Source organism: Schistocerca gregaria, chromosome 1 (genome assembly GCF_023897955.1).
Source record: "Schistocerca gregaria isolate iqSchGreg1 chromosome 1, iqSchGreg1.2, whole genome shotgun sequence".
Classification (NCBI taxonomy): Eukaryota; Metazoa; Arthropoda; class Insecta; order Orthoptera; family Acrididae; genus Schistocerca; species Schistocerca gregaria.
Genome location: NC_064920.1, coordinates 199,802,449 through 199,826,158, shown reverse-complemented (window position 1 = coordinate 199,826,158; position 23,710 = coordinate 199,802,449). Strand labels below are relative to the sequence as shown.

Sequence of the window (23,710 nt, the reverse complement as noted above, 5' to 3'; positions counted from 1 at the left end):
ATGTGGGCATATCAGACTGAATTTTGCATTGGACTGCTGGCATGAACTGAGAAAACATTCACATCAAACAAATGACCACTGGCCCAAGTTACTTATGATCACAAAAACTAGTGTAAAGTTCATTTCACTTTCAAGACAACCATGCTATGAAGATATTGTAAGAAGCTTCATTAGTATGAAGTACAGGCACAAATATGAAGTACAGGCACAAAACAGTAAGTAAATATTATTTCAAACTTTCGTTTTCAGGTTTATTACGTGTGAACATAATGTTGTTGGAATGAAACATAAGTAGAGTTGTTTCTTATCTTGCATTGCCTAACTTTGTTTTGTTATAGTTACAATACACTATTTTTAAAATCGTAATAGTGATTTCTACGCTGACATGAGTCTTTTTTTTTTTTTTTTTTTTTTTTTTTTTTTTTTTTACGAGTTAAGTTGCTCATAGCGATATTAAAAGAAGTGTTGATTGAAAACCTTAATGATTTCAGGTTCTGTTACTTTTTTAAAAACCTATCGGTTCATTAAATCATCAAATATATCTTGTAAAATTAAATAATAAGCTTCAACTGCTACGTTATTTAATTGGAAATTAGTATAAAATGCTGCTTTTGCCGGTTAAATGTCATAAAATTTCCCCTGGTAGGACCGACGCCACAGGTACAGCCCAGTGTTGCACAGATTGTAAATGCAGCCTTTGCAGGGTATTCCAAATACGTTGCTCCGATTTCACAAAATTATAAGTCTCTACTCTACTTACAAAAAGATACCAGCTTCTTTCAAATTGTAACTTAAGCGTAAAAGTTCGTCGAAAATGCAACACAGCTTGTTATTTTTAACGGAGACAGAAATCTGAAGACGTAAAAATAGCTTCCGCCATGCCGTACGGGAGTCTTAATAGGACCATTACTGTTCACAACTCGTGAAGTACGAAGTAAAAAGTGCTGTTTTGATTGTCAACAATTTTGCGTAAGGTAAACAACCTACATGATACTTCAACTTCGTACTGTTAATACACCGCCGGCCGGGATGGCCGAGCGGTTCTAGGCGCTACAGTCTGGAACCGTGCGATCGCTACGGTCGCAGGTTCGAATCCTGCCTCGGGCATCGATGTGTATGATGTCATTAGGTTAGTTAGGTTTAAGTAGTTCTAAGTTCTAGTGGACTGATGACCTAAGAAGTTAAGTCCCATAGTGCTCAGAACCGTTTGAACCATTTTTTGTTAACACACGATATAACAAACATCGACTTGCCGATTCCTACGTGGGTAAATAATGAGTATGGTGTTCTATGCTGTCGTCATCGCCTTCAACCCAGAGATTGTTCTGAACGCAGCTCTCCACACTAGTTTACATTGTGGAAGTTTCTACATCTCTGCGTAACTACTGCAACCTACATCCATTTGTATATACTTACTGTATTCATCTCTAGGCCTCCCTCTACAATTTTTAACTCCCCATACTATCCACCATTACCATATTGACAAGTCCTTACCGCCTCAGGTTATGGACAGTCAACAGAACAAGTTTCCATTACATACAAGGCTTTTTTCCGAGACTAATAGCGTCTGTAATGGTTCTTCTTTCTAACGAAGACAGTGTTTTCACACACGTACAGCGCGACCAGAGGTGTTTGGCGAGCGCACGTCACGTCGGCTCTGAGGGGCGATCGACGGTGTACCGAGAGTCATTCGCTCTCGATTTCAATGTGGGGCGTCAGGAATGTATTTCTACCGGGACTAGTCTGAGACAAATGCGCCGAATACGTTCATTGCCTTCCCATGACTTTTGGACACTCACTGTAATTAGACAACACCTCTTCGGTGGTACTCACAGTATCGATATCGTAACTGAAATGTCAAGAGTATTATTAGGGTGGTGTATAAGTTCGTAGCGTTTTCCCACACACTTACTAAACATAACAAAAACATATAACAGACACTTTAGTCATAATCAGTATATTCTGTTCAGATGTTCAAATGTGTGTGAAATCTTAGGGGACTTGACTGCTAAGGTCGTCAGTCCATAAGCTTACAGACTACTTAACGTAGATTATTCTAAGGACACAAACACACACACATGCCCGAGGGAGGACTCGAACCTCCGCCGGGACCAGCCGCACAGTTCACGACTGCAGCGCCTGAGACCGCTCGGCTAATCCCGCGCGGGTGGTATAGTCTCCTCAACTATTTACAACAGTCCGCCAATGGAGGGTAACGTTTAGAAATCCCGACTGTAGAGATCACGCGGTTTTGAGACGAAGAACTCGTCGATCTATGTTCGGAGCGCGAAAGAATATTCGTTAAGGCTGTTCGATAGACAGCAGAAAAGGTCAACATCTGAGGGCGCAGGATCAGGTGGAATAAGGTAGGTGCCGAATGACTTCCCAACCCAGCTCCTGTTTAGCGTTTTTGTCTGTCACTCAGAATGCCGGCGGGCGGTATCGTGGTGTAGCCTCACTTCCCGCAGTCTTCCTGGTCGCCGTTCTTGGACTTCGGCCACAAGGCGTCTCAGTTGTTGACAGTAAATGTTAACAGTAATGGTTAAACCTCGGGGAAGCAATTCGTCGTACAACACTCCGCCGCTGTTCCACCTGATGCATAACATTCTCATTTGTGAATGCGCGCAGGTCTTTGTATGGTGAGTTGCTGCTTTGTTTGAGCTGAACCATTTATTTCTCTTCCCTATGTGAGCATTAAAACACTATTTTTAGTCGACAGAAATGATACAGAATAGGAATGGTCGGTGTTTCTCACGAACCAGTTGATGACGAACAAGCAGAGGTGCATAAACGGCCACCCGCAAGTTTGGGCTTCGAGTGTGTGTTACCCTTACACCCGATTTTTTAGCCTACCCCGTTGCATGCAAATGTCGCACAATGGTGGAATGGTCTCAGTTCATCACAATTGCCATTTCTCGGGTCACAGGCATGGATCATTCTCGGTTAATGCGTTTAAACTATCTTCATCAAGCCCTAAAGGTCTTCCTGGACGTGAGGGGTCACTAATGTCAAAACGATCCTCATCGAAATGAGAAAACGATTTTCTTGCCGTGCGCTGTCCAGTGGCGTTATCTGGTATTCTGCGCAAATGTTTCTTGCTGCCTCCAGTGCTGTCACCCCTGTATTGAACGCAAACAGAAGAGTATGTCGTAAATATTCCGCTTTCTCCATTTGGCACTCCTCTTTCTTGTTCAATTGGTTCTGAGCACTATGGAACTTAACATCTCAGGTTATCAGTTCCCTAGAACTTAGAACTACTTAAACCTAACTAACCTAAGGACATCACACGCATCCATACCCGAGGCAGGATTCGAACCTGCGACCGTAGCGGTCGCTCGGCTCCAGACTGAAGCGTTTAGAACCACTCGGTCACCAGGCGCCGGTCTCTTTCTGGTGTCCGCAACTCCACTTATTATCTCCAAATGAGAAAATGGCGTATGTAAGCTTAAATAGCAACAGTGAACTACAATTAAAAAATTATAATCGTTAGATGGACCCCTAGCAACCGGAACATCAACGTGCAAAATAAAAACCCTAAGGCATTAGGCATCAATCTAATACTTTACTTATATGGATATGGTGTCTGTTCTTTCGGACATGGCTGAAAAAACAGACGCCATATCCATATAAGTATATAGTTCTGGCAATACCGGCCATAACCTCCTTCTGTGCGGATGCACACACATTCCCCGAACTCTTACGGGACTTGGAAGAATGTCTTCCGCGAGTAATGAGTGTGTTGGGGGAGGGGGGGGGGGGGGGGGAGGACACTACGAATGTAGTGTGTGGACATACAAGGTGAGAATGTGAGTCTAGCGGGAGCCGTGCGCGAGACAGTCGCTGCAGTCGCACTATCATCTGTGCCGTCGGTGGCTCAGATGGATAAGAGCGTCTGCCATGTAAGCAGGAGAGCCCGGGTTCGAGTCCCGGTCGAGGCACACAGTTTCTCCTGGTCTATTCAACGCCCGTGCGCAGCTGACGGTATTAATATAATTCTAATTTCAATATAATACTTAGTCTGTGTTTCTATTTGATCATTTTTCCCCCTGCGTTGTGCAGTACAGTACTTTACTGTTAAATTCAGTTATACTGCTGCGAACGTAAGGGTGCAACACAGCACGTTGCCACAAGACTGTACATATTCCGCTGTACCTTGGCCGAACTCTAGAACGGCAGCAGCTACTCTGAAGACGGTTCACACTACTCGGAGTCTGGTAGTGGGCCTCCTTGCGACGACATAACGCTGAGAGAGAGAGAGAGAGAGAGAGAGAGAGAGAGAGAGAGAGAGAGAGAGGACGTTGTGTCTGGAGCGGGATGGACCATAAGCAACTGGTGCGGTCCACCGCCGTAGCAGTTCTGCACTTGCTGAACAGCGTGGCGTGGGCGTCTAGTGCTGGCTGAGAGAGCCAGGACGTGGCGTAGTCTTGCGGTCGCTCTGACGTCACGCCGTGGACTGCGGCCACTGCAGCGGTGCATTGCTGCAACTGTAATGAGAAACTGTGCCGCCGCAGCCCTCACTGCCACGGACTGCGAGAGGCTTGCCGTCGGTACAAGTCGGGAGCGGGCAGACAGTGTGTGCCATCATACCCGGGTTTAATTTTGATAGAAACGTCGTTCTGGCAACTCCCACGGACCTTTTTTTACCCACTGGAATACATCGTCGTCGTTTAAAATAGTATACATACATTAAATCACGTTACTACTACAGGACAGTTCAAAGAAAAAAAAAAAAAAGAAAAACCGAAACATTCTTGATATTGCGCTAATGGTGTGTTCGAGCGAAATGTGGTTGGCGTCCCTGAAAACGCCAGTGTTTAATGTGTACAGTGCTGTATGTCTGTTAATTATTGTTTAGTGCTGTATTGAGTAGGACGTTGCATCACACAGCTTGCGAATTTTGAGATGGAACAGTTAGAGGAGCAAAGCGCCTGTATTAAATTTTGAATGAAAACAGGAAAACTTGTACAGGACACACAAAATGATGAAGGTTCTAATGGCTCTGAGCACTATGGGACTCAACTGCTGTGGTCATTAGTCCCCTAGAACTTAGAACTACTTAAACCTAACGAACCTAAGGACATCACACACATCCATGCCCGAGGCAGGATTCGAACCTGCGACCGTAGCAGTCGCACGGTTCCGGACTGCGCGCCTAGAACCGCGAGACCACCGCGGCCGGCAAAATGATGAAGGAAGCCTACGGTGTTAGGTGGTTAAGCCTTACTCGGTGTTAGGAATGGTTCACACTGTTCAGAAGTGGCTGGACGGAGAAGTTAAAGATGACGCTCACATTCATAACGCCCTTCGATGTCTACCAACGACGCTCCCTTCAGGAACGTGCCAGTCGAAGATACACTGTCCGAGAGATTTCAGAAGAACGTAATATTTCAGTTGGATCATGTCACAAAACCCTAACGCAGCATGTTGGAATGCATCGTGTTACCGCCATGTTCGTCCCACGGCTCATGATTCAATATCAGAAAGATGTCCGCCTCCTGGTAGCTGAGTGGTCAGCGCGACGGAATGTCATACCTAACGGCCCGGGTTCGGTTCCCGGCTATGCCGGAGATTTTCTCCGCTCGGGGACTGGGTCTTGTGTTGTCCTTATCATCATCATTTCGCCCCCATCGACACGCAAGTTGCCGAAATGGCGTCTAATGGAAAGACTTGCACCAGGCGAACGGTCTACCCGACCGGAGGCCCTAGCCACAGAAAGATGGAAATCTGCGAAGAACTTGAGGATCGCGCAAATGAGAATGAGATTTTCCGTAAGAGAATCACAACTGGTGATGAGATGTGGGTCTACGGTTATGATGTTGAGATCAACGTTTATTTCTCACAATGCGTCTGAAAATGTTCTAAAAAAAAAGAAATATCGCCAGGTCAGGTCAGATGTCAGAGCCATGCTGATAGTTTTCGTTGACTTGGATTGTACTGTCGGTAGAAGTTGCGACCCCTACGAGAACATGTGAGAAGAACTGGCCTGAAACGTGGAGAGCCAACCCATGGCTCTTGCATCACAATAATGCGGCCGCACATTTATCCCTGTTGGTGCGTGACGATTGAACAAAAAACGTAATCACTGTGCTGCCTCATCCTCCGTACTCATCAGATTTGACGATTGCGCTCGTTTTTTAAGTTGAACACTCTGTTGAAAGGACGAAGACTTGCTAGACGAGATAAAAGAAATTTCGTAGACGTCGCTTCGCGCGATCCAGCAAGAGGCGTATCAAGACTGCTTCCGGAAGTAGAGATGGCTTAGGGACCGGTGTATGAACACCTACCTAATTGGACTCGACTAATGTCTGAAGTAGTGCTGGAGGGAACTGACACTATGAAGCCTACAGGGCTGTCCGTCAATCCGTACGAGGGGATGGAGATCTCTCCTGAACAGCACATTCCAAGGCATCCCAGATATGCTCAATAATGTTCATGTCTGCGGAGTCTGGTGGCCAGCGAAAGTGTAATAGGCCCAGAAGAGTGTTACTGGAGCCACTCCGTAGCAATTCTGGACGTGTGCGGTGTCACATTCTCCTGCTGGAACTGCCCAAGTCCGTCGGTAAGCACAATGGGCATCAATGGATGCAGGTGATCAGGCAGGATGCTTACGTATGTGAGAGCCGTTTCTAGACGTATCAGAGGTCCCACCCCACCAGCTTGAACATTCCTTTGCTGACATGCAGGGTCCATGTATTCATGAAGTTGTCTACACACCCGTACACGTCCATCTGCTCGATACAGTTTGAAACTAGACTCGTCTAACCAGGCAACTTGTTTACAGTCATCAACAGTCATTCGGGATTACGAAGGTTCAATCCCGCGTCCGACCACCCTGATTTAGGTTTTCCGTGATTTTCCTAAATGACTCCAGCCAAATGGCGGGGGCGGTTCCTTTCAAAGCGCACGGCCGACTTCATGCCCCCTCCTTCCCTAATGACGACCTCGCTGTCTGGTCTCCTTCCCCAAACAACCCAATCCAACCCCATCAACAGTCCAGTTTCGATGTTGACGGGCCCAGGCGAGGCGTAAAGCTTGGTTTCGTGCAGTCAAGGTTGTGCGAGCGGGCTTTCGGGTGCGAAAGCCGATATCGATGATGTTTCGTTGAATGGTTCTCACGCTAACATTTGTTGATGGCCCGGCATTGAAATCTGCAGCAATTTGCGGAAGGGTTCCACTTCAGTCAAATTGAGCGACTCTCTTCAGTCGTCGTTGGCCCGGTTTTTGCAGGATCTTTTTCCGGCCGCAGCAATGTCGGAGATTAGATGTTTTACCGGATTCCTGATTTTCACGGTACATTCGTGAAATGGTCGTACGGAGTAGTCCCCGCTTCGTCACTACCTGGGAGATGCTGTGTTCCATCGTTCGTGCGCCGACTATTAAAACGACGTTTAAACCCAATTAAATCTTGATAACCTGCAATTGTAGCAGCAGTAACCGATCTGACAACTGCTGCAGGCACTTGTCTTATATAGGCGTTCGCGACCGCAGGGTCGTATTCGGCCTGTTTACATATCTCTGTATTTGAATACGCGTGTTTATACCCGTTTCTTTGGCGCTTCAGTATATATATATATGGACCGATTTCAAGGAAATATGGAGTGTCTGTGTATAATTACGCACACTCTCACCAGATGGGCTTGAAGTCGGTCGGGCCTAGAGAGCCTGTATAGGGAGAGCGTGGCTAACCGGATTATACGGCGACCATTTTTCTGCCAAACTGCGGGCGGGACTTTTGAATGGGCAGTAGTGGAGTACACACTCACCGAATCAAAACCACAAGACAATATAGCGAAATCATTCGTTAAATGCCTTTCTTTACAGCTATAATATACTCATAGTAGCCTGCTACGTACAGCACAGGAAAATTTGATACAATGGCTGTAAAAATTATTCGTTACTTGCATCTCCTTTAAAGTTCGTTTGCTAGAGATATTGCAATGAAAGTAACGTAAATAAAAAAAATAGTGTATAGCATTTGTTTTGTATCGGAAGTGCATAACGCTAAAGATTTAACGTGCCTGCATTACGTCAGATGAATGAAAGTCGTAAGCAGTTGTTTACTTGTGACATGCAAAAAGTGTGAGACGTATTAGTACTTGTGGTAACGTCTTCATAAACGCCTTATTATTTCAACTCGTATTTAAGATCGCAAACGCTAATTACTAAAAACGATATACAACTAATTCGAACATGCATGCACAACGCATAACAAGGCTCTCAATAATTCAGATACCTTTTAATCGTTTCCAAAAGTCCTCTGAACTTCAATTCAACTCAAAAGCACGGCGAACATACGAAGCGCGAGAGACGTTAGGCAGAAAAATGGTGCCAAAGGTAATCAACGAATCTCGGGCAACTTCACCTATGGCCACTCTCTCTCTCTCTCTCTCTCTCTCTCTCTCTCTCTCTCTCTCTCTCTCTCTCTCTCTCTCTAGGCTCTCTAGTTGGGCCAGTGGTGTAAGAGGAGCATATATACATTCATATGTGCACCAATTTTTATAATTTGTACGGATTCATGGGTGTGATCGGATACAAGACGAATTATGAATGTCCACGCAAGCTGGAAGGAAAGGTAGGAATGAAACAGGAACAGCAGCTGCGTCAGCTATTGCACGAAATTGGAGATAGCGTTTGAGGGGGCGTTATGGAGTGCAGCGACGACTGGTATTGGGGGTGAGAGCGACTGCGCCAGGCACGGACGAGCGTGCCCCATGGCGCGCGCGTGTCGCTGCAAGCTACGTGCTGCGCGCCGGCTCTCCGGAACGGAACCGCGGGACGTGCCCCGGGCCGGGATGAGCGCAGTGTAAAGCCGCCAGCCGCGAACCGACGCTTCCGCCTCATCCGTTCGCCGCTGCGCACGTGCATCCGTAACCCGCGAGTCACCGTCCGGTGTTTTGCTAAAGGGTACACAGCATGCCGGCGCCCACACCCATTTTATTCTCGGATGCTACGCGGAACAAAAATTATCGGTAATCCTTTTGCTTGGGCCCTAGTGCCTTTAATTTTAGCGTCGCCGTTGTGGTGGAAGACGTGAAGTACGTTAGGGGAAGAAGTGTTTCTTCATTCATTTTGGAACACACAGTCTCGGAACTTCGTAAGGCTGTCACCAGTGCACAAATTTTCTCCAGTAACATCGCCTATTGCAGCCCGTTTCTGTGCCTCTCTCAAAACGACTGAACGAACCATTCACAAATTGTGCAACCCTTCTTTGAATCTTTTGTATATCTTCCTTGCAGATATGCTATTCAAATGGTTCAGAGCACTATGGGACTTAGTTTCTGAGGTCATCAGTCCCCTAGAACGTAGAACTAATTAAGCCTAACTAACCTAAGGACATCACACACATCCATGTTCGAGGCAGGATTCGAACTTGCTACCGTAGCGCTCGTGCGGTTCCAGACTGTAGCGCCTAGAACCGCTCGGCCACACGGGCCGGCCATATGCGATTCGACTTTAGTCTTCCTGCCGAAAAGAACTCCGTATGTCGTCGTTAACGGAGAGGCATCTTCAGTAGTGAATGTAGCTTGGTAAGCGCGCTGTTGCTTTTCTTAAAAACTGCGGTCACAAAGGCTTCAGAGTGTTTAGAGGAGATAAAACGAAACACTTTTTTATGTGACAGGAATGACTCAGGTTGACCGTTTCCGCGCCGGGGAACCATGAACGTTCTGGCGCTAGTTATGTTCAGATAAACGTGTGATGAGTATTCATTTGGAGATGTTGGTGAAAATGTCGTTGGTGTACATTAATGCCCAACTGGCATATTCGTGCTAATCTTTCTAGGGACGTAGGTGATCCGCTGATCTCAAGGTGCTTAAGACGAGGCCGTGTCTCTCTGAGAGGAAAACCTGCACTTTTTCGCCGGCTGCGGACGTCAAGGGGCTGGGCGCACTTCCGTGGACTTACGATTAACGAAGCTGTGTTTACGTTTGGACTACACAAACACCGCCCATCGCGACCTCGAGTTGTGTTTAACTTGGTCTTCCTGTAAGGAGGGGCACAAGATTAAAGCAAGGAGGAACATTCAGTACGAGGTTAGGGGCAAGACCGTACAGTGAAGAAGACTGGATGTATTTGAAACTGGTTTACGTCGTAAGTACCGCGTGCCACATCACTAGTACCACTTTTGTTAAAGGCAGGTAAATGGTACGGTGATTTGTTGAATTCGGGGTGAATGACGAATAGGAGAAATAGTTGTCTTCTGGGTAGTCACCGTGTACACTGCTGAGCTGCGATATATTTTTTACATAAAACAGCTACCCCCGTCGAGCGTGCCTAACATTTTTGATGTACGTTCTATCTGCATTGTTTCATTTCACTTCTAAGCGAAAGTGTTAACTGTAACTGCTACAGCCTTAGTGCTGTACAGCAAAGGTTTTCCCCAATTTTGATATTTTTTTCTATGCCGTTTCTCAGTGCTTCTTCAGCCCTAACCATTTTAATGTTTATCAGGGCAGCAGATTTGAACGTCTCTGCTCAGTCATAAGTTTTAGTGATTCTATCAGAACTTTTTAGTTAGGAAGTCTGTAATTTTATTGCAACAAGAATTTATCTGTAGAACAGGCCATGAAGGAGCAACGGTACCGACCTGCCGCCGTGCTATTCTCAACCCTCGGGCGTCAGTAGATGCGGATATGGAGAGGAATGTTGTCACCACACCGCTCTCTCGGCCGTATGTCAGTTTCCGAGACCGGAGCCGCTACTTCTCAATCAAGTAGCTCCTCAGTTTGCCTCACATGGGATGAATGCACCTCGCTTGCCAACAGCGCTCGGCAGACCTGATGGTCACCCATCCAAGTGTTAGCCCAGCCCAACACCGCTTAGCTTCGGTGATATGACGAAACCGGTGTTACCACTGCGGAAAGCCGTTGGCTACTAGCGTTCAAGCAAGGTAATAAAGAGTGAAAAGTCCAAGATAGTATTAAACTGACAGTAATTGCGATCTTGAAAATAAATTACAGTGACCTGGAGATATTGAATATAACAACAAATATCATTAGAACACGGAAGGAGTGAAAACTCTAAAATAAGATTGAATAGTTACTGTGATATTTTTATTAGTTATTATTTGTTGTTGTTGCATGTGTCCTGCACCGCAGAAGATATAGAGTCCGTGTTCCACAGTTACGGTTAGTAATAAAATTCAAACTATATTAAAAACGTTAGCAGTTTTTTTGTGGAGATAATACCAAACTGTAAGGGTACGGGAAAATGAGAAGATCGAGCGGAACAAGAGATTTCTGGAGCTGTGGCGTAAATTGCTCAAACCGTTCGCGTCGTTCTGAAGAACAGCACTTGCCGCTTTGTCAGAGGTTTGCTACAAATAATGTGATTGAAAACGGGACTACGGTATGTTGAACTGTTCAAGTATTTAAGGATAACATCTTAGTTGACTCACCCTGCACAATGAAGAAAAATAGTTCCTTTTTTTGGCTGAAAATTTCTCTCCACTGCGCTACACTTAGCTGTTACGAACTGTGCCCTTGAGTGTGTCTGCTGTGTTGTCTGGTAGTTCTTGCTGTGGCATAAGGGTTTCTTGATCAGGGTTAGACGTTTTCTACAGTTTCCCCGTAGGATTACCGTTGCCACATGGCAGATCACCATAAGGGAGTCAGTCCACATATACGTCAGTAACGTGAGGGCCGATGTGGAAAAGTATGCCATTTTATTGCCTACATATAGCACAGGTGCAGTTGTCTTCTGTCATAATTATAACGAACGTTTTTGTTTATCATTAGCTTTTATGCATGCGACTCTCCTTTCACCTCCTGAAGATGAACTGTGACTCTTTTCGTTGTTTCCTTTTCTCTTCAGGTAAACTGCGGGCCACGTTTGCGGCTGATTACCTGTTAGTTTGTGTGTGTGTGTGTGTGTGTGTGTGTGTGTGTGTGTGTGTGTGTGTGTATTTGCATTTGCGACGACATCCGTGCACGTCGCGTCAGTTCTGAGGGCGCACCCGAGCTCTGAACTTGAACGAAATCCTCCTCAGTCTTCATCAGGGACAATTGTCTCTTGTGGCTGCCATTTTCTTTCAGCTGCCCACGAAGTGGTGGGCTGGCAGCGGATCAAATACGCTCTTCAGACAAAGGTTATGCATAACAATTTTGACACATGAAACGAATAATAATACACGTCTGTGGACAATTCCCACGTTCTTTAAGCTTTTTAGATGATTTTATATTACAGTTTAAAGTATAATCGCTGATAATGCTGTTGTATAATGACGGTGTTTGTGGCACACGACAGTGACTGTGAAGGAGGTGGATTGGTGAGTGTGACTGTGGAACCGCAGTCAGCGACTAAAACTCATTGCTTTAATTCCGCCAGTACCTCGTCTCGTACCTTCCAAACTTCGCAGAAGCTCTCCTGTGAACCTTGCAGAATAGCACTCCTGGAAGAAAGGATATTAAAGCTGTGAGGACGGGGCGTGGGTCGTGCTTGGGTAGCTCAGTTGGTAGAGCACTTACCCGCGAAAGGCAAAGGTCCCGTGTTCGAGTCGGTCCGGCACACGGTTTTAATCTGCCAGGAAGTTTCATCTCAGCGCACACTCCGCTGCAGAGTGAAAATCTCATTCTGGAGACGTTGACAGTTGATGGCTGTAGTGCTGTCACATTATCTGCAAATCCAGTAATGCTGCCAACTGATGGGTTATGCAGGGGGATCGTATCAACCTGTACCGAATCAAAACAGCCTGAAGATGACGCAATGAGGCGTCGAAACTGGTAGCGACAAAATAAAATAAAAAGCATAAGGTCGGCTGTAGGTGTTTTATTTTTTATCATGACTTTGTGTCGTCAGACATTATAATCCGACTGTACCCAGCAACTGCCGATTTCTCAAGTTCTCTATTTTTTAATGTGCCCTATTCGAAACCTTTTAACTGTAGTGTGCTTCCAACGCAGACTGCGCCTTGCTTGCAAGTAGGTTTAGCACGGAGCTGAGCAGTGTAGTGTAGTGTTGCGTGGCGGCGTGTTGTGACGGGGCGAGCCGTTGCAACTTTCCGCAAACGCGGCGTCCTTGGCGCCCGTTAGCGGCGGCAATCACCGCATGACGTCACGGCCTCAGCTGCGCCGCCCGACCCGCTCCGACCGTCTGGGATGGGCTGCAACGGCGATTTGCGTACCTGCCTCCCGTCGACAATAGCCTTAACGGAGAAACAACGCTGGTCGCTTGTGTACCAACAATTTTATTTTGCAACGACATTTTCACCCGACAGCGGAATGTGCGCTGCTTTAAAACTTCCTGGAAGCTTAAAACTATGTGCCGGACCGAGACTTAAACCGAGAACCTTGCCTTTGGCCGGCATTGCTTTCACTTCTAAGAACTTAAGTTTGGAAAGCGGGAGGAAGGTAGTTTCGAATGTAAGGCTGCGATGGCGCTTCGTGAGCAGTGTTTGGATAGCATTGCTCGCGAAAGGTTCCGGGATCGAAAGCCTAAGACTAACGTAATGTGGAAATTCAGTATGGTGTTCGGCCACGCTTACCCACGATGACGGCTGCCACTCTCGCAGGCATACGTTCAGTAAGGTGCTGGAGGGTTTCTTTGGGAATGGCAGCCCATTCTTCACGGAGTGCTCCACTGAGGAGAGGTATCGATGTCGGTCGGTGATGCCTGGCTTGAAGTGAGCGTTCCAAAACATCCCACAGGTGCTCTATAGCATTCAGGTCAGGCTCTGTGCAGGCCAGTCCATTACAGGGTGGTTGTTGTCGTGTAACCACTCCGCCACAGGCCGTGCATTATGAACAGGTGCTCCGAATTGCTCTTCAATAGTGGGAAACAGGAAGGTGCTTAAAACATTAATGTAGGCCTGTGCTGCGATAGTGCCACGCAAAAGAAAGAGGAGTGCAAGCCTCCTCCATGAAAAACACGGCCACACCATAACAACACCGCATCCGAATTTTACTGTTGGCGCTACACACGCTGGCAGATAACGTTCACCGGGCATTCGCCGTACCCACACCCTGCCATCGGATCACTACATCGTGTACCGTGATTCGTCACTCCACACAATGTTTTTCCACTGTTCAGTTGTCCAATTCTTACACCAAACAAGGCGTCTTTTGGCATTTATCGGCGTGATGTGCGGCTTATGAGCAGCCGCTAGATCATGAGTTTTCCCACCTCCCGCCTAATTGACATAGTACTTGCAGTGGATCCTTAAGCAATCCTCTGTGATGGCTTGGATAGATGTCTGCCTGTTACACATTACGACCCTCTTCAACGGTCGGCGGTCTCCGTCAGCCAACAGACGTGGTCGGCCTGTATGCTTCTGTGCTGTACGTGTCCCTTCACGTTTCCACTTCACTATCACATAGGAAACAGTGCACCTATGGATGCTTAGGAGTGTGGAAATCTTGCGTACAGACGTATGACAGAAGTGACACCGAATCAGCTGACCACCTTCGAAGTCCGTGAGTTCCGCCGAGCGCCCTATTCTGCTCTCTCATGATGTCTAAAGACTACTGAGGTCGCTGATGTGGAGTACCTAGCAGTAGATGACAGCACACGACACCTAACATGAAAAGCGTAGTATTTGAGAGTGTTGGGATACTTTTGATTACATTGTATTCTTCCGTGCTGTGAAAACAGGTTTCGATGCAGCGGCAGTTAATGATGCAGCGGCAGTTAATGATATCTTACGGAGGTATCTTTGTTCGTCCCGTTTGTGTTTAAAAGTGCAACGTGACGTGGACCCATCATAACGTTGTGTGTTCCGTTTTAGTTCTGTAGGTGCGGCTATGTTATTAGCTGTGTGCTGCTTTGGTTCAGACACTGGAATTGTATTCGGGAGATGCTGAGTTCAAATTCCGGTCCCGATCAGTAGTGAGTGGCAATACCATAACGTAGATGCCTGTGAAACAGTGTTCATTCATTACAGCTCCTAATACGAAACACATCCGTAAAGAAAACACACAGAGCTTGTGGAGGTATATTATTTGTATGCTGTTCCCATTGCATGAGTAGTGATTTGAGGTTCCTCGCTTTAAGGGAACGAATAATTCCAAAATGTGCTACGATATTCAGCGATTCAGCCTGTTTTAAGTGGCAGAGAATACTTAGTGACACATTAATTTCGTTGCCGTCCCCCTTCTCCTGTCCAATTCGCGGAAGTGCATAGGAAATGAGACTACCTGTAAGCCGTCGTATGAGCTCGAAATACCTCGATTTTACGCCCAAGGTGAAATCGTGAAGGGGGAATACTGGTATATGAGAGGAATTAATAAATTACTCGACTGTTCTTGCTCCGTCAATTTCAATCTCCAACACCCTTCTTATAGTGTCCGTACTGGAATTCGATTCACATATCTTTGACACTTTCGCACTTACTATCGAACCAGTGACGCAAGGGGCTGCCCTCCCTTGAATTATTTCGACTTCCATTAGCGATCCAAGGTGGTAAGTGTCTTGCACTGGCTATCAGTACTCAAGTGCACTCTGACGGACTGTGTGTGTGTGTGTGTGTGTGTGTGTGTGTGTGTGTGTGTGTGTGTGTGTGTGTGTAGCGTGATCTTACGAACTACTGAGCGGATTTTGCTACGGATTCTACTAATAGACGGCCTGATTGACAAGGAAGGTTTGTTTATGTGATATATAATTACAGTAATGATGAGTTTGTGATATCCGTATTGTTATCTATTGGATATATAATAGGTGTCTTGTGACGTCTCTTGGCAATAATGGGAACTACGAGCTGCTGACGTAGAAAGGAGGCGGTTTTGGCGCCAAAAGCAGTAAACGGCCACATCAACTCCAGAGAGTAGCGAAGCTTCACCAGTCTACTCACATCTATAGATATTATGAATAATGTATACTGATCATAAATTCTCCCCTCCACGTGTTTCTGTCTGTATGTGAAACCTAATCTCCGGTACTCCTATAGGGATGTTGATACGGTTTTCAATGATACACTCCTGGAAATGGAAAAAAGAACACATTGACACCGGTGTGTCAGACCCGCCATACTTGCTCCGGACACTGCGAGAGGGCTGTACAAGCAATGATCACACGCACGGCACAGCGGACACACCAGGAACCGCGGTGTTGGCCGTCGAATGGCGCTAGCTGCGCAGCATTTGTGCACCGCCGCCGTCAGTGTCAGCCAGTTTGCCGTGGCATACGGAGCTCCATCGCAGTCTTTAACACTGGTAGCATGCCGCGACAGCGTGGACGTGAACCGTATGTGCAGTTAACGGACTTTGAGCGAGGGCGTGTAGTGGACAAGTGGGAGGCCGGGTGGACGTACCGCCGAATTGCTCAACACGTGGGGCGTGAGGTCTCCACAGTACATCGATGTTGTCGCCAGTGGTCGGCGGAAGGTGCACGTGCCCGTCGACCTGGGACCGGACCGCAGCGACGCACGGATGCACGCCAAGACCGTAGGATCCTACGCAGTGCCGTAGGGGACCGCACCGCCACTTCCCAGCAAATTAGGGACACTGTTGCTCCTGGGGTATCGGCGAGGACCATTCGCAACCGTCTCCATGAAGCTGGGCTACGGTCCCGCACACCATTAGGCCGTCTTCCGCTCACGCCCCAACATCGTGCAGCCCGCCTCCAGTGGTATCGCGACAGGCGTGAATGGAGGGACGAATGGAGACGTGTCGTCTTCAGCGATGAGAGTCGCTTCTGCCTTGGTGCCAATGATGGTCGTATGCGTGTTTGGCGCCGTGCAGGTGAGCGCCACAATCAGGACTGCATACGACCGAGGCACACAGGGCCAACACCCGGCATCATGGTGTGGGGAGCGATTCCCTACACTGGCCGTACACCTCTGGTGATTGTCGAGGGGACACTGAATAGTGCACGGTACATCCAAACCGTCATCGAACCCATCGTTCTACCATTCCTAGACCGGCAAGGGAACTTGCTGTTCCAACAGGACAATGCACGTCCGCATGTATCCCGTGCCACCCAACGTGCTCTAGAAGGTGTAAGTCAACTACCCTGGCCAGCAAGATCTCCGGATCTGTCCCCCATTGAGCATGTTTGGGACTGGATGAAGCGTCGTCTCACGTGGTCTGCACGTCCAGCACGAACGCTGGTCCAACTGAGGCGCCAGGTGGAAATGGCATGGCAAGCCGTTCCACAGGACTACATCCAGCATCTCTACGATCGTCTCCATGGGAGAATAGCAGCCTGCATTGCTGCGAAAGGTGGATATACACTGTACTAGTGCCGACATTGTGCATGCTCTGTTGCCTGTGTCTATGTGCCTGTGGTTCTGTCAGTGTGATCATGTGATGTATCTGACCCCAGGAATGTGTCAATAAAGTTTCCCCTTCCTGGGACAATGAATTCACGGTGTTCTTTTTTCCATTTCCAGGAGTGTAGATAAACGGATTCACGAAGAAGCGTTGTGTCGTGTAAGTTATCCTACGCCAGACAAGTCGTCGTAAATGGTGCTGTCCGTGTGAAGGTCGCTACATAATATTAAAGATGAAATTGTACACACTCACCTGCTTTTGTATTTTTATTGCATTACAACTTTTCATCTGCATAATAATATGTTTCCAAGAAACAAGAGACGCAGAAGTAAGCAAAACTGTACAATCCCATAGTGAAAATTTAAGCAGTTTCAGGTGTGCAGCCGCAACAAAATAAGAAGTGCATATCTTACAATTTCTAGGTCTAAAGTAGAGAAACCATACAAATGTTTGGCATAATGTTTTACATAAATTAAGCGAGGCCCACTGACTTTGAGATGAAAGTGTCCAAACGAGTTTCAGCAAAGAATAAAACAATGGTTACTTATGGTTCCCCCCCCCCCCCCCCCCCAGAAGGTAAGAGTTTTAAAACGAAGGCGAAATGTAATACGCAAAGGAGGAAAAGCAAGACGCATCAGGACACCGAGTAGTTATAGCAAAGTATAGTTGTACGGCATGTTGGCCCATACCCGTGAAGATCCCGATGTGATGATTCAACCACTTAGTTGGAAAGATTTTCCTTTCCTTCGCGGACGTCAGCAAGTATATTGGAGAAGTGTGGGAGCCTGTTGTAAATGTGTAAGTGTGCTTGTTGAGTGTAGGTGACTGTATTGAGCATGTTCATAATGTGGTGCCATGTCTGCGATGAATGTCTGTGAGAGGAAGGAGAAGGTGAAACGCGATGCCGCCGTGTGTGTGTGTGTGTGTGTGTGTGTGTGTGTGTGTGTGTGTGTCACCAAGGAGAGCACCGGGCTTAACGTCCCTGTCAAACAGAGAGGCGACTGTACAGTGTGTCATTGCCTTCTCTCCGTGTCTGCGGAGAGGAAGTTTCATCCAGGACATTGGCGCAAGATCTGGCGATCAGTAACTAAATGCCGAACAGCGTCTGCCTTACTTCCACTTCACACACACATGTAGAAGAAAGGTTTCAGGCGAGAAATCAAATCAAAGTAATCACTGACTTCCACCGCCGGTGCTATAATCGCCTACTGCTGTGTCGAGCACCACCTCACAAATGGGCGTGGTTATGAAAGCGAGTGATTTGCAACAGGTTTCTGGATACACCAGGTAGTTCGCTGTCTTGACTCACCGCCGGCATCTAACGGCGAGCGGACGGCGGTATCCTGCTAGATAGGCATCCCGCGTTCCGCCTCTCTACCTCCGTGTGAGACCGGCTAGGCGGCTATATCGCGTTTCCCGGTGCAACGCCATACCGCCAGAGTTACGTTACACTCACCTCCGCCTCCCTCAGGGAGACTGTCGGCCGTCTGGCCCTGCTGCAGTGCCCGCGGTCAAGGCCACAGGCGGGCTGGGCCCGAGGACACATCTACCGACTGGCGTTCCAACATCGCAGGTGTGTATCCCAGACAATCTTCACGCAACCATGGTAACACCCACGTTTCCTAGCAAACGTGGTAGCTATCGCACAGGTTACGTCATCGCTGCCCCTGTCGCCTCGCTTCACCGCACCGCATAGAATTTTCTAGGCACATGTTAAACTCGTAGACAGTTGTGAATACAGTCGGGATGTTTCGTGTTGTATTATCATCATCATTATCATCAGGCAGTTCGGTAACTTGGTGATGTGACCTATTTGAATCGGCGTACAACATAGGACCTCTGAAAAATTCTTCCATTTTTGCCGATCTTGAGCTTTCCGTTGCCGGTTCGCTCCAGCTGTCTTTTCTTTTAAGTGTCGACGTATGCTGCTCTTCTTTGAGTCATGATGTGTGACACTATGACAAAATAGTACAGCATATTGTCTCCTAGAAGATGGTGTTAGTAGATGAATGACGAAGACTAACTTCACTTAACGAAGGTTTACTCAGCACTTGCACATACAAGAGCGTGGAGCGAACTGCCTCCAGCCAGGACACATACGGTATATATATATACGAGTGTATGCAGGTACAATACATTCCAGTACAATGATTCTTGACATTTGTGGATACTTCTAGAATGTACTCGAGACGAATATAGAACTAAAATTTTGCACTTCAGGTAAGTTTTGAACTCACGACCCTCCATGCAACAGTCTAGTGTCATAACCACTACACCACCGTTTCTGCGACAGTAATTTTTTGTGAAATCTTATGGGACTTCCCTGCTAAGGTCATCAGTCCCTAAGCTTACACACTACTTAACCTAAATAATTCTAAGAACAAACACACGCACAAACCCATGCCTGACGGAGGAATCTAACCTCCGCTGGGACCAGCCGCACAGTTTTATTATTATTATTATTATTATTATTTACTCTTCAAGTAAACAAATAAGGCCTTTAATTAACAGGTTTTCTCTGTACGAAAGTATCTAATGTATTTGTTTTCTAAAAAAATTTCTGTGGTCAGCGAAATACTTGTGTAAAGCTTTCGAAGGACAACTACTTGTTGTTCACAGTCAGAAAATAATCCTCAACCACTCATTGTAAATGTTTTATTTTACCTCAGCACTGCACTGAGCGATATGATTCTATAAACATGTGTTTTTTGCGTATTTCTTCTCCCATCATGATTAATTGATGGCGTAAACGCACATTGTCGCACTTACAGCATTTAATTGTATAGTCATTGATTTTTCAATTTTGATTTACAAATAGTTGACTTATTACATGACACGTTAAAATCTGATAATTTTAATTTCATGACGCTGCTATTTGCTGATCAGCTAATAACCGGAAAATCTGGAGTTGATGATCAAAGTGGAGTACACAACTTACGTCAAATTGCCGCCAAATACAGAATGAGAATATCGATAGATAATTCAAGGATGATGGTCTTTTTAGGATTGGAACACCTGAGAGACAGAACTCTTACACATCGGCAAATAACTGAACAGGTAAGAGTTGAAACATGTACATACGGTGCAGTTTTAAATTTCTCAAGTCAAATGATGTAGAGCTAAAGCTGGCCACATCAAGGTTGGTTGTAGAAACATTGAACGTACATTAGAACATGAAAAGTAGTGCCTCCAATTTTTTTTTTGGTGCGAAAACTCTTAACGCTTCTAAAATAAAACAGACTTTATTAATATTTTGATTTTTATTATATATATTTTCAGTCCTCCGCCGCTAAAGGGCTCCGAATTGTAGCGTGTAACACGGCGATGTGTAACAGGATTCGCTGTTTCGAATTGGAAGAGTTCGTCCATACATAAAGCAACCTCTCCTTCAGCATGAAACCGCAAGATCACACACGAGTGCTGCGAAATCTGTAACAATCCGACGCCTTGAGTTCGTTGTCATCGACCATACTCCGTACCTGTCCTGATAGAATTTTTGTCTATTTACGAAAGTTAAAGAGCACTTCTGAGGACTTAAGCGTATTAGTGATAAAGCGGTGCAGGCAGAGGTGGGTTTGTGGCTGTCATCAACGTGAAACGTACTACACTTCTACAGTTAACGTAAAACAAACTGGTCCGCTGTTGGGAGAAATGTACGAGGGTTGGACATTAAATAGTGGCAACTATTTATTCACAACCGATACAAGAGAGGTACATGTTTGCACCTTTTACTGTCCTTCAAAGTAGTCACCAGCGTTGTGTAGAACCCGTTGCCAACGAAGAGGAGGGCGTAGTATACCGTTAGCAGAGTCTGTTCTGTTGACGGTGTCGAATCTCTGAAACAGTTCTGAAGCGAATGACACGAAGTGGTTCCTTCATCTTCGGAATCAAATCAAAGTCACAAGGACTTGAGTCCGGGGAGTGTGGTGGATGGTACAGTGCTTCCCTGTCCCATCGTTGTCGCCGCTTCTTTCGCAAAGCTGGTCGCAGGTGATGCTCCAAAAAACGAACAGTAATACTGTGCATTGACGGTCCGTCGTGGAAGAACGTAATGCCTTATGTTAACACCACCACAGTCGTACACGAGAATCACCATAACTTTAGACCGCTCCATTCGCACCATCAACAGAACAGGATCTGCTAACGGTATACTACGCCTTTCACATCGCTGGTAACGGGTTCTGCACAACGCTGGTGACTACTTTGAAGGACAGTAACAAGTGCAAACATGTAACTCTTTTGTATCGGTAGTAAATAAGTAGTTGCAACTGTTTGAGTTCCAACTGTCGGATTTGTCGCCCGAGTGACAGTGTTGAGAAATAAACGTGTAGACATGAAGAGTAATGAGACGGAATGTTAATAACGTGGGAATTTTCGCATAGAAGATTCGAAGGCGTTACATATCAGCATGTCCTCGTATTTACTAGTAAAGTCTCTTCTACAACTTCGTGGTAATTGCGATTTTGTGTTTGAATTTTCCTCTCGTTATTTGGCGCATTACCCCCTAAAGTGACTCTTTCGTCTCACAGTTCTTATGAAATATGTTAAACTTAATGCCTATCTTTTTTCGCTTTCTATAATGGTTAGAACAACGAGCGATCGCACGGTAAACCATTGTGTTTCAACGAAAACAATTCAGACATACGTTCAGACTCTCTCAACACACTGATAATCAAGGCCAATACGAGAACACTTTTCACACAAGCGACTTCTCATTTTACGCCTCCACCACCTCTCCCCGTTCCCCTTCATACATTTTATCCCACGTTAGTTTTCGCTGCAAATTCTGATACGCATTATATACAAATTTTGCATATGGCTGCCAGGGGAGTCCCTCTCAACTTGGGAGTCGCATGCGCCCGCTATTAATTATAATACATCCTATATACAAATCTTTCGGTAATGGCACCTCTCAGAGCTTACCGCCCCAAGCGGTGGCTTACGTCGCTTCGTCTTAAACCGGCACTGCTGTTAACTGTAGCGCAACGCTGTACTCAGTCGTCAAGAGCTCACACTCGCCTAAAAACCGTGTATTCACACAAAAACGTGACAGTGTATGTTATGACACTGGCGGGCTACAGAGCGCCGGACGACCGGCTCTGACGTCAGCGTCGCAGATTACTACTACGCAGACTCCCCATGGTCACAATAGTGTATTGTAGCAAACGCGGTAACATCGACTACGTATGGTCGTCTCGTGAAACTACGTGGAGCCGAAAGTCGTCGCTCTTAGTTTTCCTCCTCCTAAGTCAGCTTCGCTCTTCACCCGACCATGTTTCCATGACGTATTGGTTCGTCAGTCAACTCAATTTGCTACATTGAGGGTAGTCGACTTTCGCTTTATTCAGCGAAATCATCCTACTTTCTACTTTTCGTACTTGTTTGCTGTGAAGATATAAAAGGCACTTTAAAGCTCTCTCAAAAAATACCGCTCCTCGTACGGTTTGTCGTGTGAAAATGAGGAAGGCGATAGACAACGGCCTGTACGTGGCACAGAGTTAGTAGTAAAGTTACTAAATTTACGTTACTTCCTCATATTTAGGTTTTTTCCCTCAGTGGCTGCAAATACCACAGTTTCATCCACATTTTATGACAGCATTTCAGTGTGTAGGGTTGTGGGTACAAATTTACCGAACCTCTAAGTGCTGCAAAAAATGTTTTCGACGTGCGATTTTCTGTCTCCCCGTGAAGCGAGCCGTCGGGAAAAAGAAAAGTTTCATGGTGGGGGCTATGCGAGTCGCCCTCCATACTACTAACGTAACCTGTCTCGCTAGTCAGCATTCTCAGCTGCCACGATAGAAAATGCATGTGTCGTATGTTTCCAAAACTGATTTGATTGCGTTCTCGACAACTTTCTTGTTGGAAATTTCGTCCAACAAATTTCAGTTTCATCAGCAGGCATTTATTTTCGTGGCAATACTTCTATCTCTTACAATATTTCGTTTTTCACTTTTACCAACGATGATGTGATCAACAGTAATGACTCCGAAATTTTTATGTGAAAGCGCTTAATTGTTTTTAATTAAAACACACGTTGTTAACATTGTATATCTTTATGCTTCGTGTCAACTTATTTGCAGCTCTGTGCCGCTAGAAGGATACGAACTGTAGCGTGTAACAATCGGTGTGCAACGAAACTATGTCGGCGGACTAGAAACAGCTTGCTGTACTCAGATTTCGAACTGGAAGAGTTCGTCCGCGCAACGAGCTTCCTCTCTTTTCGTACAATGCCCTACCGCACACGAGCGCTGCGATATCTGTAACAATTCGACGCCTTGGGTTCACTGTCATCGATCATTCTCCATATAGTCCCGACTTGGCCCCATCCGGTTTTCATCTGATATCAAAACTTGCGAAACATTTGACTCTGATCGTGATGAAGCGATACAAGCACAGGTGAAATTGTGGCTCTGACAACAAAGTCAAACATTCTACAGGGACGGCGTCAACAATTAACTGGTTACTTGTTGGGAGAAATGTAATCGTCACTAGGAAGGCTGTGGTGAGAA

The 23,710-nt window shown here is 46.2% G+C and overlaps 1 protein-coding gene and 1 non-coding gene across 3 annotated transcripts in view; both read left to right on the top strand.

Moving 5' to 3' along the window:
• LOC126336741 (protein yippee-like 2) overlaps nt 1-23,710 on the top strand; it is a 566,443-nt gene that overhangs the window by 354,004 nt on the left and 188,729 nt on the right. The window lies entirely within an intron of this gene.
• Trnat-ugu (transfer RNA threonine (anticodon UGU)) lies at nt 3,863-3,938 on the top strand. The gene has a single exon. It is a non-coding gene; the product is annotated as a tRNA-Thr (tRNA).